This window comes from Hemitrygon akajei, chromosome 26 (assembly GCF_048418815.1).
Source record: "Hemitrygon akajei chromosome 26, sHemAka1.3, whole genome shotgun sequence".
NCBI classification, from domain to species: Eukaryota; Metazoa; Chordata; class Chondrichthyes; order Myliobatiformes; family Dasyatidae; genus Hemitrygon; species Hemitrygon akajei.
In genome coordinates, this window is record NC_133149.1 from 53,300,717 (window position 1) to 53,316,998 (window position 16,282).

Genomic DNA, 16,282 nt, shown 5'->3' on the forward strand with positions numbered 1-16,282 from the left:
GAACCAGCTGGTGCGGGGCCTGAGGCTCCTGTACCTCCTTCCTGATGGTTGAGGGGTGATAACTGTCCCTGAACCTGGTGGTGTGGGTCCTGAGGCTCCTGTACCTCCTTCCTGATGGCAGCAAGTGTTGAGGTGAGTGAAGTTGTCCCCTCTGTTTCAGGAGCCCGATGGTTGAGGGGTGATATCCAGCTGGTGCGGGGCCTGAGGCTCCTGTACCTCCTTCTTTCAATCTCAAAAAAAAAACAGATTGCCTCATCTTTCGCAACTCCAGCGAGGACAGCCTGCCTCGTTACTGGGAGCGAGACACCCCTCCTCCTCCACTCCCAGGACCCGAGCTCATAAATTGGTTAATTAATTGATGAGCTGTTAACATCACACCGATCCCCCACCGAGCTCACACCCCCAACAACAGATGTTGCTGTTTCGAGAGACCGCGGAACAGATATTACAAAAATGTTTCTGATGTTTCCAAATGGCAAGGCATTAAAAATGCTTTCGACTAAATCCATTCACAAGAAAACCACAGATGTTGTTAACGCAGGAGTTTTGAATAAGCAGCTCTATAAATAGACAGTTGTCCTATCTATTTGATCATTACTCCGAAAGGGAGAAGAATTACATTCCAGCCTCATATATTATTTCGCAAATAAATAGGCTGCTGCTGTCTGTCTGATCAAGATGTTACAGGAGCGTGCAGAAGATTTGTAGCACATTTCCAAAAGTGGCAAGATATAGGATTGCTTTAGAGGCAATGAGGTATCGTAGAAACGTAGCAGCACAGAAAGCCGACGGCACAATACAGGCCCTTCGGCCCACAAAGCTGTGCCGAAATGTCCCTTGCCTGGGAAATTACCCCGGGCTGCCCGCAGCCCTCTATTTTCCTGAGCTGCTGCACCAACTCGGCCAAAGGAACGTTGTTGTTGCCTGGATGAAGTCACTGGAGATAAGGATTGGTCAATAAGAGGCCCCTTTATTCGATAAAACGGGTTACAGCAGGCATCACCCTGAGAAAGCTGAAGAAATTTGGCCTGTCCCCTAAAACCCTCACTGATTTTTATAGGTGCACCATAGAAATCATTCTTCTAGGGTGCATCACAACCTGGTATGGAAGTTGTCCTGTCCAGGACCGGAAGAAGCTGCAGATCGTGAACACGGCCCAGCACATCACACAAACCGATCTCCCGTCCTTGGACTCACTTCACACCGCACGCTGTCGGAGCAGTGCTGCCAGGATAATCGAGGACACGACCCACCCAGCCAACACACTTTTTGTCCCTCTTCCCTCCGGGAGAAGGTTCAGGAGCACGAAGATCCGTACGGCCAGATTTGGGAACGGCTTCTTTCCAACTGTGATAAGACCGCTGAATGGATCCTGACCCGGATCTGGTCCGTACCTTCCAAATATCCGGACCTGACTTGCACTACCTTACTTTCCCTCTTCTATTTTCTGATGATGATTTATAATTTAAATTTCTATTATAGTTACTTTGATTTGTACTTCAGGGAGCGCGAAGCGCAGAATCGAATATCGCCGTGGTGATTGTACGCTCGAGTGTCAATTGTTTGGTGACAGTAAAGTAAAGTAAAGACGCTTTCGGCCTAAAGGTCTCGCTAACCCAGCGTGGGGGCCCCATGTGCCAAGCGTGGAAGGACAATTCCATATTTACAATGCATCCACAACGCTTTCGTCGAAACTGCACACGGACTTCATAAAACCCCATTCGCACCCCCGCCGCGGACACCTAAGTGAACTCAAATCAGCGTTGTCTGGTCCGTGAGCTACAGGAGCCCACTGCCCACGTCGACTCAACCTACAATTTACCTCCAGATCTGAAGACTGGTGGCTGAGAAGACGCGGGAAACCCTGCAGCTGCTCTGACAGGGGAAGAGGGCTGGGGAGGTGGGGGTGGGTGGGGCGGGGTTGCAGTTGATATCACGGGTAAAGCCCTCCCCTGCGTTGAGCGCATCCGCGGGAAAGCGGCGTCCACCGTCGGGGATAACTTCACTGGACTTCGCCACCCCATCGCCGGAACGTTGCCAGATGCTGCGGCCTGTGTTTATATTTTTATTTTGCTTGTCTACTAATTGTTTTCTCTCTCTCGCTTTTACATACCTGAGCCGTTTGAACCTTGAAGTGGATGGGCGGGCAGCGGTAGACGGCCATGAACCTACGCTCACGCAGGTGCCTCGTAGAAAGTGTCCCGGGGTTTAAACGGGAGGGAAGCAGGGCGGGCAGGAAGGCCACGTTCCGCGCTGCATCGCTAAATCGGCGAAGAAATAACGGCCCTCCCACCCCCCCACCACCCCCAGCCCTCAGGCCAAGGCTGCAGTGCGGCCTGGTGCGGCCAATTCCCAAACGGAGCCCCGGTGTGCCGGCTACCGGGGACTGAGCTCGGCGGTGGAGGGCTCCTCAATCTCCTCCTCGCCCTCGACAGTCCGCGAACGCCCCACCCCCTCCCCCCCCCCTCCCACCACGTTCCCTGATCATCCCCTGCCCTAGGCCTCAGGCTCTGCTGGCTGTTGCAGCGTCTACCTGGCCGGGCAGGAGTTGGCCGTTTACAGCTTGAAGTATGGCCCTGCAGCCAGTGATCCCTCTTGACCCATGACCTCTGAACCCATGACCCGTCAGCCAATGGCTCCTCGGCCAAGCGTCCCTCTCAACCGAAGACGCTTGGACCGTCACCGTGGAGGAACGTGACCGTCGTTCAGAGTACCTTTGTTACCAGAGACTGACTTGATTTTGTCTTTTCCCCCGCAGGCAGCCGTCACACAACGAAGCAGAAATCACCGTGGAAACCGTTCAAAGAAGACTTCAAGCGCCCGGCGCACAAGAAAGGAACGAGTGGGGCAAACAGCGACAAGAAATAAGCGGACAACACCTAGAACATCAAATATCAAAGCAGGTGTCCAGGAGAATTCGGTTCACCACCGCTCCCCTCGCCGATTCTACAAAAACCCTGAGCGACACACACAAAATGCTAGAGGAACTCCAGCGAGCCAGGCAGCGTCCGTGGAAAGGGATAAACGGTCGGCTTTTCAGACCGAGACCCTTCCTCAGGACCGAGAAGGAACGGGGGAAGATGCCAGGACAAGTGGGTGGGAGGGAAGGGAAAAAGGGGAAAACCTGGCAGGTATTGGGTGGAGGGTGTGGGGGAGGAATGAAGTGAGAAGCTGGGAGGTAAAGGGCTGGAGAGGAAAGAATCTGATAGGAGAGGAGAGTGGACCGTGGGGGAAAGGGAAGGAGGAGGGACACCAGGGGGAGATGATGGGTGGGGAAGGTAAAGGGCTGGAGAGGAAGGAATCTGATAGGAGAGGAGAGTGGACTGTGGGAGAAAGGGAAGGAGGAGGGACACCAGGGGGAGGTGATGAGTGGGAAAGGTAAAGGGCTGGAGAGAAAGGAATCTGACAGGAGAGGAGAGTGGACCGTGGGAGAAAGGGAAGGAGGAGGGACACCAGGGGGAGGTGATGGGTGGGAAAGGTAAAGGGCTGGAGAGGAAGGAATCTGACAGGAGAGGAGAGTGGACCGTGGGAGAAAGGGAAGGAGGAGGGACACCAGGGGGAGGTGATGGGTGGGAAAAGTAAAGGGCTGGAGAGGAAGGAATCTGACAGGAGAGGAGAGTGGACCGTGGGAGAAAGGGAAGGAGGAGGGACAGCAGGGGAAGGTGACGGGTGGGGAAGGTAAAGGGCTGGAGAGGAAGGAATTTGATAGGAAAGGAGAGTGGACAGTGGGAGAAAGGGAAGGAGGAGGGACACCAGGGGGAGGTGATGGTGGGGAGGGTAAAGGGCTGGAGAGGAAGGAATCTGATAGGAGAGGAGAGTGGACAGTGGGAGAAAGGGAAGGAGGAGGGACACCAGGGGGAGGTGACGGGTGGGAAAGGTAAAGGGCTGGAGAGGAAGGTATCTGACAGGAGAGGAGAGTGGACCATGGGAGAAAGGGAAGGAGGAGGGACACCAGGGGGAGGTGATGGGCGGGAAAGGTAAAGGGCTGGAGAGGAAGGAATCTGACAGGAGAGGAGAGTGGACCGTGGGAGAAAGGGAAGGAGGAGGGACACCAGGGGGAGGTGATGGGTGGGAGAGGTAAAGGGCTGGAGTGGAAGGAATCTGATAGGAGAGGAGAGTGGACTGTGGGAGAAAGGGAAGGAGGAGGGACACCAGGGGGAGGTGATGGGTGGGAAAGGTAAAGGGCTGGAGAAGAAGGAATCTGACAGGAGAGGCGAATGGAGGGCGGGAGAAAGTGACGGAGGAGGGACACCAGGGGGAGGTGATGGGTGGGGAAGGTAAAGGGCTGGAGAGGAAGGAATCTGACAGGAGAGGAGAGTGGACCGTGGGAGAAAGGGAAGGAGGAGGGACACCAGGGGGAGGTGATGGGTGGGAGAGGTAAAGGGCTGGAGTGGAAGGAATCTGATAGGAGAGGAGAGTGGACTGTGGGAGAAAGGGAAGGAGGAGGGACACCAGGGGGAGGTGATGGGTGGGAAAGGTAAAGGGCTGGAGAGGAAGGAATCTGACAGGTGAGGAGACTGGAGGGTGGGAGAAAGGGAAGGAGGAGGGACACCAGGGGGAGGTGATGGGTGGGAAAGGTAAAGGGCTGGAGTGGAAGGAATCTGATAGGAGAGGAGAGCGGACTGTGGGAGAAAGGGAAGGAGGAGGGACACCAGGGGGAGGTGATGGGTGGGGAAGGTAAAGGGCTGGAGAGGAAGGAATCTGACAGGAGAGGAGAGTGGACCGTGGGAGAAAGGGAAGGAGGAGAGACACCAGGAGGAGGTGATGGGTGGGAAAGGTAAAGGGCTGGAGAGGAAGGAATCTTACAGGAGACGCGAGTGGAGGGCGGGAGAAAGGGACGGAGGAGGGACACCAGGGGGAGGTGATGGGTGGGGAAGGTAAAGGGCTGGAGAGGAAGGAATCTGACAGGAGAGGAGAGTGGACCGTGGGAGAAAGGGAAGGAGGAGGGACACCAGGGGGAGGTGAGGGGTGGGAGAGGTAAAGGGCTGGAGAGGAAGGAATCTGATAGGAGAGGAGAGTGGACCGTGGGAGAAAGGGAAGGAGGAGGGACACCAGGGGGAGGTGATGGGTGGGAGAGGTAAAGGGCTGGAGTGGAAGGAATCTGATAGGAGAGGAGAGTGGACTGTGGGAGAAAGGGAAGGAGGAGGGACACCAGGGGGAGGTGATGGGTGGGAAAGGTAAAGGGCTGGAGAGGAAGGAATCTGACAGGTGAGGAGACTGGAGGGTGGGAGAAAGGGAAGGAGGAGGGACACCAGGGGGAGGTGATGGGTGGGAAAGGTAAAGGGCTGGAGTGGAAGGAATCTGATAGGAGAGGAGAGTGGACTGTGGGAGAAAGGGAAGGAGGAGGGACACCAGGGGGAGGTGATGGGTGGGGAAGGTAAAGGGCTGGAGAGGAAGGAATCTGACAGGAGAGGAGAGTGGACCGTGGGAGAAAGGGAAGAAGGAGGGACACCAGGGGGAGGTGATGGGTGGGAAAGGTAAAGGGCTGGAGGGGAAGGAATCTGACAGGAGAGGAGAGTGGACCGTGGGAGAAAGGGAAGGAGGAGAGACACCAGGAGGAGGTGATGGGTGGGAAAGGTAAAGGGCTGGAGAGGAAGGAATCTTACAGGAGACGCGAGTGGAGGGCGGGAGAAAGGGACGGAGGAGGGACACCAGGGGGAGGTGATGGGTGGGGAAGGTAAAGGGCTGGAGAGGAAGGAATCTGACAGGAGAGGAGAGTGGACCGTGGGAGAAAGGGAAGGAGGAGGGACACCAGGGGGAGGTGAGGGGTGGGAGAGGTAAAGGGCTGGAGAGGAAGGAATCTGATAGGAGAGGAGAGTGGACCGTGGGAGAAAGGGAAGGAGGAGGGACACCAGGGGGAGGTGATGGGTGGGGAAGGTAAAGGGCTGGAGAGGAAGGAATCTGACAGGAGAGGAGAGTGGACCGTGGGAGAAAGGGAAGGAGGAGGGACACCAGGGGGAGGTGATGGGTGTGAAGGTAAAGGACTGGAGAGGAAGGAATCTGACAGGAGAGGAGAGTGGACCGTGGGGGAAAGGGAAGGAGGAGGGACACCAGGGGGAGGTGATGGGTGGGAAAGGTAAAGGGCTGGAGAGGAAGGAATCTGATAGGAGAGAAGAGTGGACCGTGGGAGTGAGGGAAGGAGGAGGGACTCCAGGAGGAGGTGATGGGTGGGAAAGGTAAAGGGCTGGAGAGGAAGGAATCTGACAGGAGAGGCGAGTGGAGGGCGGGAGAAAGGGACGGAGGAGGGACACCAGGGGGAGGTGATGGGTGGGGAAGGTAAAGGGCTGGAGAGGAAGGAATCTGACAGGAGAGGAGAGTGGACCGTGGGAGAAAGGGAAGGAGGAGGGACACCAGGGGGAGGTGAGGGGTGGGAGAGGTAAAGGGCTGGAGTGGAAGGAATCTGATAGGAGAGGAGAGTGGACTGTGGGAGAAAGGGAAGGAGGAGGGACACCAGGGGGAGGTGATGGGTGGGAAAGGTAAAGGGCTGGAGAGGAAGGAGTCTGATAGGAGAGGAGAGTGGACCGTGGGAGAAAGGGAAGGAGGAGGGACACCAGGGGGAGGTGATGGGTGGGAAAGGTAAAGGGCTGGAGAGGAAGGAATCTGATAGGAGAGGAGAGTGGACCGTGGGAGAAAGGGAAGGAGGAGGGACACCAGGGGGAGGTGATGGGTGGGAAAGGTAAAGGGCTGGAGAGGAAGGAATCTGACAGGAGAGGAGAGTGGACCGTGGGAGAAAGGGAAGGAGGAGGGACACCAGGGGGAGGTGATGGGTGGGAAAGGTAAAGGGCTGGAGAGGAAGGAATCTGACAGGAGAGGAGAGTGGACTGTGGGAGAAAGGGAAGGAGGAGGGACAGCAGGGGAAGGTGACGGGTGGGGAAGGTAAAGGGCTGGAGAGGAAGGAATTTGATAGGAAAGGAGAGTGGACAGTGGGAGAAAGGGAAGGAGGAGGGACACCAGGGGGAGGTGATGGTGGGGAGGGTAAAGGGCTGGAGAGGAAGGAATCTGATAGGAGAGGAGAGTGGACAGTGGGAGAAAGGGAAGGAGGAGGGACACCAGGGGGAGGTGACGGGTGGGAAAGGTAAAGGGCTGGAGAGGAAGGTATCTGACAGGAGAGGAGAGTGGACCGTGGGAGAAAGGGAAGGAGGAGGGACACCAGGGGGAGGTGATGGGTGGGAAAGGTAAAGGGCTGGAGAGGAAGGAATCTGATAGGAGAGGAGAGTGGACCGTGGGAGAAAGGGAAGGAGGAGGGACAAAAGGGGGAGGTGATGGGTGGGGAAGGTAAAGGGCTGGAGAGGAAGGAATCTGACAGGAGAGGAGACTGGACCGTGGGAGAAAGGGAAGGAGGAGGGACACCAGGGGGAGGTGATGGGTGGGAAAGGTAAAGGGCTGGAGAGGAAGGAATCTGACAGGAGAGGAGACTGGACCGTGGGAGAAAGGGAAGGAGGAGGGACACCAGGGGGAGGTGATGGGTGGGAGAGGTAAAGGGCTGGAGAGGAAGGAATCTGATAGGAGAGGAGAGTGGACCGTGGGAGAAAGGGAAGGAGGAGGGACAGCGGGGGAGGTGATGGGTGGGAAAGGTAAAGGGCTGGAGAGGAAGGAATCTGACAGGAGAGGAGAGTGGACCGTGGGAGAAAGGGAAGGAGGAGGGACACCAGGGGAAGGTGATGGGTGTGAAGGTAAAGGACTGGAGAGGAAGGAATCTGACAGGAGAGGAGAGTGGACCGTGGGAGAAAGGGAAGGAGGAGAGACACCAGGGGGAGGTGACGGGTGGGAAAGGTAAAGGGCTGGAGAGGAAGGAATCTGACAGGAGAGGAGAGTGGACCGTGGGGGAAAGGGAAGGAGGAGGGACACCAGGGGGAGGTGATGGGTGGGAAAGGTAAAGGGCTGGAGAGGAAGGAATCTGATAGGAGAGAAGAGTGGACCGTGGGAGTGAGGGAAGGAGGAGGGACTCCAGGAGGAGGTGATGGGTGGGAAAGGTAAAGGGCTGGAGAGGAAGGAATCTGACAGGAGAGGCGAGTGGAGGGCGGGAGAAAGGGACGGAGGAGGGACACCAGGGGGAGGTGATGGGTGGGGAAGGTAAAGGGCTGGAGAGGAAGGAATCTGACAGGAGAGGAGAGTGGACCGTGGGAGAAAGGGAAGGAGGAGGGACACCAGGGGGAGGTGATGGGTGGGAGAGGTAAAGGGCTGGAGTGGAAGGAATCTGATAGGAGAGGAGAGTGGACTGTGGGAGAAAGGGAAGGAGGAGGGACACCAGGGGGAGGTGATGGGTGGGAAAGGTAAAGGGCTGGAGAGGAAGGAATCTGACAGGTGAGGAGACTGGAGGGTGGGAGAAAGGGAAGGAGGAGGGACACCAGGGGGAGGTGATGGGTGGGAAAGGTAAAGGGCTGGAGTGGAAGGAATCTGACAGGAGAGGAGAGTGGACCGTGGGAGAAAGGGAAGGAGGAGGGACACCAGGGGGAGGTGAGGGGTGGGGAAGGTAAAGGGCTGGAGAGGAAGGAATCTGACAGGAGAGGAGAGTGGACCGTGGGAGAAAGGGAAGGAGGAGGGACACCAGGGGGAGGTGAGGGGTGGGGAAGGTAAAGGGCTGGAGAGGAAGGAATCTGATAGGAGAGGAGAGTGGAGGGCGGGAGAAAGGGAAGGAGGAGAGACACCAGGGGGAGGTGACGGGTGGGAAAGGTAAAGGGCTGGAGAGGAAGGAATCTGACAGGAGAGGAGAGTGGACCGTGGGGGAAAGGGAAGGAGGAGGGACACCAGGGGGAGGTGATGGGTGGGAAAGGTAAAGGGCTGGAGAGGAAGGAATCTGACAGGAGAGGAGATTGGACCGTGGGAGAAAGGGAAGGAGGAGGGACTCCAGGAGGAGGTGATGGGTGGGAAAGGTAAAGGGCTGGAGAGGAAGGAATCTGACAGGAGAGGCGAGTGGAGGGCGGGAGAAAGGGACGGAGGAGGGACACCAGGGGGAGGTGATGGGTGGGGAAGGTAAAGGGCTGGAGAGGAAGGAATCTGACAGGAGAGGAGAGTGGACCGTGGGAGTAAGGGAAGGAGGAGGGACACCAGGGGGAGGTGAGGGGTGGGAGAGGTAAAGGGCTGGAGTGGAAGGAATCTGATAGGAGAGGAGAGTGGACTGTGGGAGAAAGGGAAGGAGGAGGGACACCAGGGGGAGGTGATGGGTGGGAAAGGTAAAGGGCTGGAGAGGAAGGAGTCTGATAGGAGAGGTGAGTGGACCGTGGGAGAAAGGGAAGGAGGAGGGACACCAGGGGGAGGTGATGGGTGGGAAAGGTAAAGGGCTGGAGAGGAAGGAATCTGATAGGAGAGGAGAGTGGACCATGGGAGAAAGGGAAGGAGGAGGAACACCAGGGGGAGGTGATGAGTGGGAAAGGTAAAGGGCTGGAGAGGAAGGAATCTGATAGGAGAGGAGAGTGGACCGTGGGAGAAAGGGAAGGAGGAGGGACACCAGGGGGAGGTGATGGGTGGGAAAGGTAAAGGGCTGGAGAGGAAGGAATCTGACAGGAGAGGAGAGTGGACCGTGGGAGAAAGGGAAGGAGGAGGGACACCAGGGGGAGGTGATGGGTGGGAAAGGTAAAGGGCTGGAGAGGAAGGAATCTGACAGGAGAGGAGAGTGGACCGTGGGAGAAAGGGAAGGAGGAGGGACAGCAGGGGAAGGTGAAGGGTGGGGAAGGTAAAGGGCTGGAGAGGAAGGAATTTGATAGGAAAGTAGAGTGGACAGTGGGAGAAAGGGAAGGAGGAGGGACACCAGGGGGAGGTGATGGTGGGGAGGGTAAAGGGCTGGAGAGGAAGGAATCTGATAGGAGAGGAGAGTGGACAGTGGGAGAAAGGGAAGGAGGAGGGACACCAGGGGGAGGTGACGGGTGGGAAAGGTAAAGGGCTGGAGAGGAAGGTATCTGACAGGAGAGGAGAGTGGACCGTGGGAGAAAGGGAAGGAGGAGGGACACCAGGGGGAGGTGATGGGTGGGAAAGGTAAAGGGCTGGAGAGGAAGGAATCTGATAGGAGAGGAGAGTGGACCGTGGGAGAAAGGGAAGGAGGAGGGACACAAGGGGGAGGTGATGGGTGGGGAAGGTAAAGGGCTGGAGAGGAAGGAATCTGACAGGAGAGGAGAGTGGACCGTGGGAGAAAGGGAAGGAGGAGGGACACCAGGGGGAGGTGATGGGTGTGAAGGTAAAGGACTGGAGAGGAAGGAATCTGACAGGAGAGGAGAGTGGACCGTGGGAGAAAGGGAAGGAGGAGAGACACCAGGGGGAGGTGACGGGTGGGAAAGGTAAAGGGCTGGAGAGGAAGGAATCTGACAGGAGAGGAGAGTGGACCGTGGGGGAAAGGGAAGGAGGAGGGACACCAGGGGGAGGTGATGGGTGGGAAAGGTAAAGGGCTGGAGAGGAAGGAATCTGATAGGAGAGAAGAGTGGACCGTGGGAGTGAGGGAAGGAGGAGGGACTCCAGGAGGAGGTGATGGGTGGGAAAGGTAAAGGGCTGGAGAGGAAGGAATCTGACAGGAGAGGCGAGTGGAGGGCGGGAGAAAGGGACGGAGGAGGGACACCAGGGGGAGGTGACGGGTGGGAAAGGTAAAGGGCTGGAGAGGAAGGTATCTGACAGGAGAGGAGAGTGGACCGTGGGAGAAAGGGAAGGAGGAGGGACACCAGGGGGAGGTGATGGGTGGGAAAGGTAAAGGGCTGGAGAGGAAGGAATCTGATAGGAGAGGAGAGTGGACCGTGGGAGAAAGGGAAGGAGGAGGGACAAAAGGGGGAGGTGATGGGTGGGGAAGGTAAAGGGCTGGAGAGGAAGGAATCTGACAGGAGAGGAGACTGGACCGTGGGAGAAAGGGAAGGAGGAGGGACACCAGGGGGAGGTGATGGGTGGGAAAGGTAAAGGGCTGGAGAGGAAGGAATCTGACAGGAGAGGAGACTGGACCGTGGGAGAAAGGGAAGGAGGAGGGACACCAGGGGGAGGTGATGGGTGGGAGAGGTAAAGGGCTGGAGAGGAAGGAATCTGATAGGAGAGGAGAGTGGACCGTGGGAGAAAGGGAAGGAGGAGGGACAGCGGGGGAGGTGATGGGTGGGAAAGGTAAAGGGCTGGAGAGGAAGGAATCTGACAGGAGAGGAGAGTGGACCGTGGGAGAAAGGGAAGGAGGAGGGACACCAGGGGAAGGTGATGGGTGTGAAGGTAAAGGACTGGAGAGGAAGGAATCTGACAGGAGAGGAGAGTGGACCGTGGGAGAAAGGGAAGGAGGAGAGACACCAGGGGGAGGTGACGGGTGGGAAAGGTAAAGGGCTGGAGAGGAAGGAATCTGACAGGAGAGGAGAGTGGACCGTGGGGGAAAGGGAAGGAGGAGGGACACCAGGGGGAGGTGATGGGTGGGAAAGGTAAAGGGCTGGAGAGGAAGGAATCTGATAGGAGAGAAGAGTGGACCGTGGGAGTGAGGGAAGGAGGAGGGACTCCAGGAGGAGGTGATGGGTGGGAAAGGTAAAGGGCTGGAGAGGAAGGAATCTGACAGGAGAGGCGAGTGGAGGGCGGGAGAAAGGGACGGAGGAGGGACACCAGGGGGAGGTGATGGGTGGGGAAGGTAAAGGGCTGGAGAGGAAGGAATCTGACAGGAGAGGAGAGTGGACCGTGGGAGAAAGGGAAGGAGGAGGGACACCAGGGGGAGGTGATGGGTGGGAGAGGTAAAGGGCTGGAGTGGAAGGAATCTGATAGGAGAGGAGAGTGGACTGTGGGAGAAAGGGAAGGAGGAGGGACACCAGGGGGAGGTGATGGGTGGGAAAGGTAAAGGGCTGGAGAGGAAGGAATCTGACAGGTGAGGAGACTGGAGGGTGGGAGAAAGGGAAGGAGGAGGGACACCAGGGGGAGGTGATGGGTGGGAAAGGTAAAGGGCTGGAGTGGAAGGAATCTGACAGGAGAGGAGAGTGGACCGTGGGAGAAAGGGAAGGAGGAGGGACACCAGGGGGAGGTGAGGGGTGGGGAAGGTAAAGGGCTGGAGAGGAAGGAATCTGACAGGAGAGGAGAGTGGACCGTGGGAGAAAGGGAAGGAGGAGGGACACCAGGGGGAGGTGAGGGGTGGGGAAGGTAAAGGGCTGGAGAGGAAGGAATCTGATAGGAGAGGAGAGTGGAGGGCGGGAGAAAGGGAAGGAGGAGAGACACCAGGGGGAGGTGACGGGTGGGAAAGGTAAAGGGCTGGAGAGGAAGGAATCTGACAGGAGAGGAGAGTGGACCGTGGGGGAAAGGGAAGGAGGAGGGACACCAGGGGGAGGTGATGGGTGGGAAAGGTAAAGGGCTGGAGAGGAAGGAATCTGACAGGAGAGGAGATTGGACCGTGGGAGAAAGGGAAGGAGGAGGGACTCCAGGAGGAGGTGATGGGTGGGAAAGGTAAAGGGCTGGAGAGGAAGGAATCTGACAGGAGAGGCGAGTGGAGGGCGGGAGAAAGGGACGGAGGAGGGACACCAGGGGGAGGTGATGGGTGGGGAAGGTAAAGGGCTGGAGAGGAAGGAATCTGACAGGAGAGGAGAGTGGACCGTGGGAGTAAGGGAAGGAGGAGGGACACCAGGGGGAGGTGAGGGGTGGGAGAGGTAAAGGGCTGGAGTGGAAGGAATTTGATAGGAGAGGAGAGTGGACTGTGGGAGAAAGGGAAGGAGGAGGGACACCAGGGGGAGGTGATGGGTGGGAAAGGTAAAGGGCTGGAGAGGAAGGAGTCTGATAGGAGAGGTGAGTGGACCGTGGGAGAAAGGGAAGGAGGAGGGACACCAGGGGGAGGTGATGGGTGGGAAAGGTAAAGGGCTGGAGAGGAAGGAATCTGATAGGAGAGGAGAGTGGACCATGGGAGAAAGGGAAGGAGGAGGAACACCAGGGGGAGGTGATGAGTGGGAAAGGTAAAGGGCTGGAGAGGAAGGAATCTGATAGGAGAGGAGAGTGGACCGTGGGAGAAAGGGAAGGAGGAGGGACACCAGGGGGAGGTGATGGGTGGGAAAGGTAAAGGGCTGGAGAGGAAGGAATCTGACAGGAGAGGAGAGTGGACCGTGGGAGAAAGGGAAGGAGGAGGGACACCAGGGGGAGGTGATGGGTGGGAAAGGTAAAGGGCTGGAGAGGAAGGAATCTGACAGGAGAGGAGAGTGGACCGTGGGAGAAAGGGAAGGAGGAGGGACAGCAGGGGAAGGTGACGGGTGGGGAAGGTAAAGGGCTGGAGAGGAAGGAATTTGATAGGAAAGTAGAGTGGACAGTGGGAGAAAGGGAAGGAGGAGGGACACCAGGGGGAGGTGATGGTGGGGAGGGTAAAGGGCTGGAGAGGAAGGAATCTGATAGGAGAGGAGAGTGGACAGTGGGAGAAAGGGAAGGAGGAGGGACACCAGGGGGAGGTGACGGGTGGGAAAGGTAAAGGGCTGGAGAGGAAGGTATCTGACAGGAGAGGAGAGTGGACCGTGGGAGAAAGGGAAGGAGGAGGGACACCAGGGGGAGGTGATGGGTGGGAAAGGTAAAGGGCTGGAGAGGAAGGAATCTGATAGGAGAGGAGAGTGGACCGTGGGAGAAAGGGAAGGAGGAGGGACACAAGGGGGAGGTGATGGGTGGGGAAGGTAAAGGGCTGGAGAGGAAGGAATCTGACAGGAGAGGAGAGTGGACCGTGGGAGAAAGGGAAGGAGGAGGGACACCAGGGGGAGGTGATGGGTGTGAAGGTAAAGGACTGGAGAGGAAGGAATCTGACAGGAGAGGAGAGTGGACCGTGGGAGAAAGGGAAGGAGGAGAGACACCAGGGGGAGGTGACGGGTGGGAAAGGTAAAGGGCTGGAGAGGAAGGAATCTGACAGGAGAGGAGAGTGGACCGTGGGGGAAAGGGAAGGAGGAGGGACACCAGGGGGAGGTGATGGGTGGGAAAGGTAAAGGGCTGGAGAGGAAGGAATCTGATAGGAGAGAAGAGTGGACCGTGGGAGTGAGGGAAGGAGGAGGGACTCCAGGAGGAGGTGATGGGTGGGAAAGGTAAAGGGCTGGAGAGGAAGGAATCTGACAGGAGAGGCGAGTGGAGGGCGGGAGAAAGGGACGGAGGAGGGACACCAGGGGGAGGTGATGGGTGGGGAAGGTAAAGGGCTGGAGAGGAAGGAATCTGACAGGAGAGGAGAGTGGACCGTGGGAGAAAGGGAAGGAGGAGGGACACCAGGGGGAGGTGATGGGTGGGAGAGGTAAAGGGCTGGAGTGGAAGGAATCTGATAGGAGAGGAGAGTGGACTGTGGGAGAAAGGGAAGGAGGAGGGACACCAGGGGGAGGTGATGGGTGGGAAAGGTAAAGGGCTGGAGAGGAAGGAATCTGACAGGTGAGGAGACTGGAGGGTGGGAGAAAGGGAAGGAGGAGGGACACCAGGGGGAGGTGATGGGTGGGAAAGGTAAAGGGCTGGAGTGGAAGGAATCTGACAGGAGAGGAGAGTGGACCGTGGGAGAAAGGGAAGGAGGAGGGACACCAGGGGGAGGTGAGGGGTGGGGAAGGTAAAGGGCTGGAGAGGAAGGAATCTGATAGGAGAGGAGAGTGGACCGTGGGAGAAAGGGAAGGAGGAGGGACACCAGGGGGAGGTGATGTGTGGGAGAGGTAAAGGGCTGGAGTGGAAGGAATCTGATAGGAGAGGAGAGTGGACTGTGGGAGAAAGGGAAGGAGGAGGGACACCAGGGGGAGGTGATGGGTGGGAAAGGTAAAGGGCTGGAGAGGAAGGAATCTGACAGGTGAGGAGAGTGGACCGTGGGGGAAAGGGAAGGAGGAGGGACACCTGGGGGAGGTGATGGGTGGGAAAGGTAAAGGGCTGGAGAGGAAGGAATCTGACAGGAGAGGAGATTGGACCGTGGGAGAAAGGGAAGGAGGAGGGACTCCAGGAGGAGGTGATGGGTGGGAAAGGTAAAGGGCTGGAGAGGAAGGAATCTGACAGGAGAGGCGAGTGGAGGGCGGGAGAAAGGGACGGAGGAGGGACACCAGGGGGAGGTGATGGGTGGGGAAGGTAAAGGGCTGGAGAGGAAGGAATCTGACAGGAGAGGAGAGTGGACCGTGGGAGTAAGGGAAGGAGGAGGGACACCAGGGGGAGGTGATGGGTGGGAGAGGTAAAGGGCTGGAGTGGAAGGAATCTGATAGGAGAGGAGAGTGGACTGTGGGAGAAAGGGAAGGAGGAGGGACACCAGGGGGAGGTGATGGGTGGGAAAGGTAAAGGGCTGGAAAGGAAGGAATCTGATAGGAGAGGAGAGTGGACCGTGGGAGAAAGGGAAGGAGGAGGGACACCAGGGGGAGGTGATGGGTGGGAAAAGTAAAGGGCTGGAGAGGAAGGAATCTGACAGGAGAGGAGAGTGGACCGTGGGAGAAAGGGAAGGAGGAGGGACACAAGGGGGAGGTGATGGGTGGGGAAGGTAAAGGGCTGGAGAGGAAGGAATCTGACAGGAGAGGAGAGTGGACCGTGGGAGAAAGGGAAGGAGGAGGGACACCAGGGGGAGGTGATGGGTGGAAAAGGTAAAGGGCTGGAGAGGAAGGAATCTGACAGGAGAGGAGAGTGGACCGTGGGGGAAAGGGAAGGAGGAGGGACACCAGGGGGAGGTGATGGGTGGGAAAGGTAAAGGGCTGGAGAGGAAGGAATCTGATAGGAGAGAAGAGTGGACCGTGGGAGTGAGGGAAGGAGGAGGGACACCAGGGGGAGGTGATGGGTGGGAAAGGTAAAGGGCTGGAGAGGAAGGAATCTGATAGGAGAGAAGAGTGGACCGTGGGAGAAAGGGAAGGAGGAGGGACACCAGGGGGAGGTGATGGGTGGGAGAGGTAAAGGGCTGGAGTGGAAGGAATCTGATAGGAGAGGAGAGTGGACTGTGGGAGAAAGGGAAGGAGGAGGGACACCAGGGGGAGGTGATGGGTGGGAAAGGTAAAGGGCTGGAGAGGAAGGAATCTGACAGGTGAGGAGACTGGAGGGTGGGAGAAAGGGAAGGAGGAGGGACACCAGGGGGAGGTGATGGGTGGGAAAGGTAAAGGGCTGGAGTGGAAGGAATCTGACAGGAGAGGAGAGTGGACCGTGGGAGAAAGGGAAGGAGGAGGGACACCAGGGGGAGGTGAGGGGTGGGGAAGGTAAAGGGCTGGAGAGGAAGGAATCTGATAGGAGAGGAGAGTGGACCGTGGGAGAAAGGGAAGGAGGAGGGACACCAGGGGGAGGTGATGGGTGGGAGAGGTAAAGGGCTGGAGTGGAAGGAATCTGATAGGAGAGGAGAGTGGACTGTGGGAGAAAGGGAAGGAGGAGGGACACCAGGGGGAGGTGATGGGTGGGAAAGGTAAAGGGCTGGAGA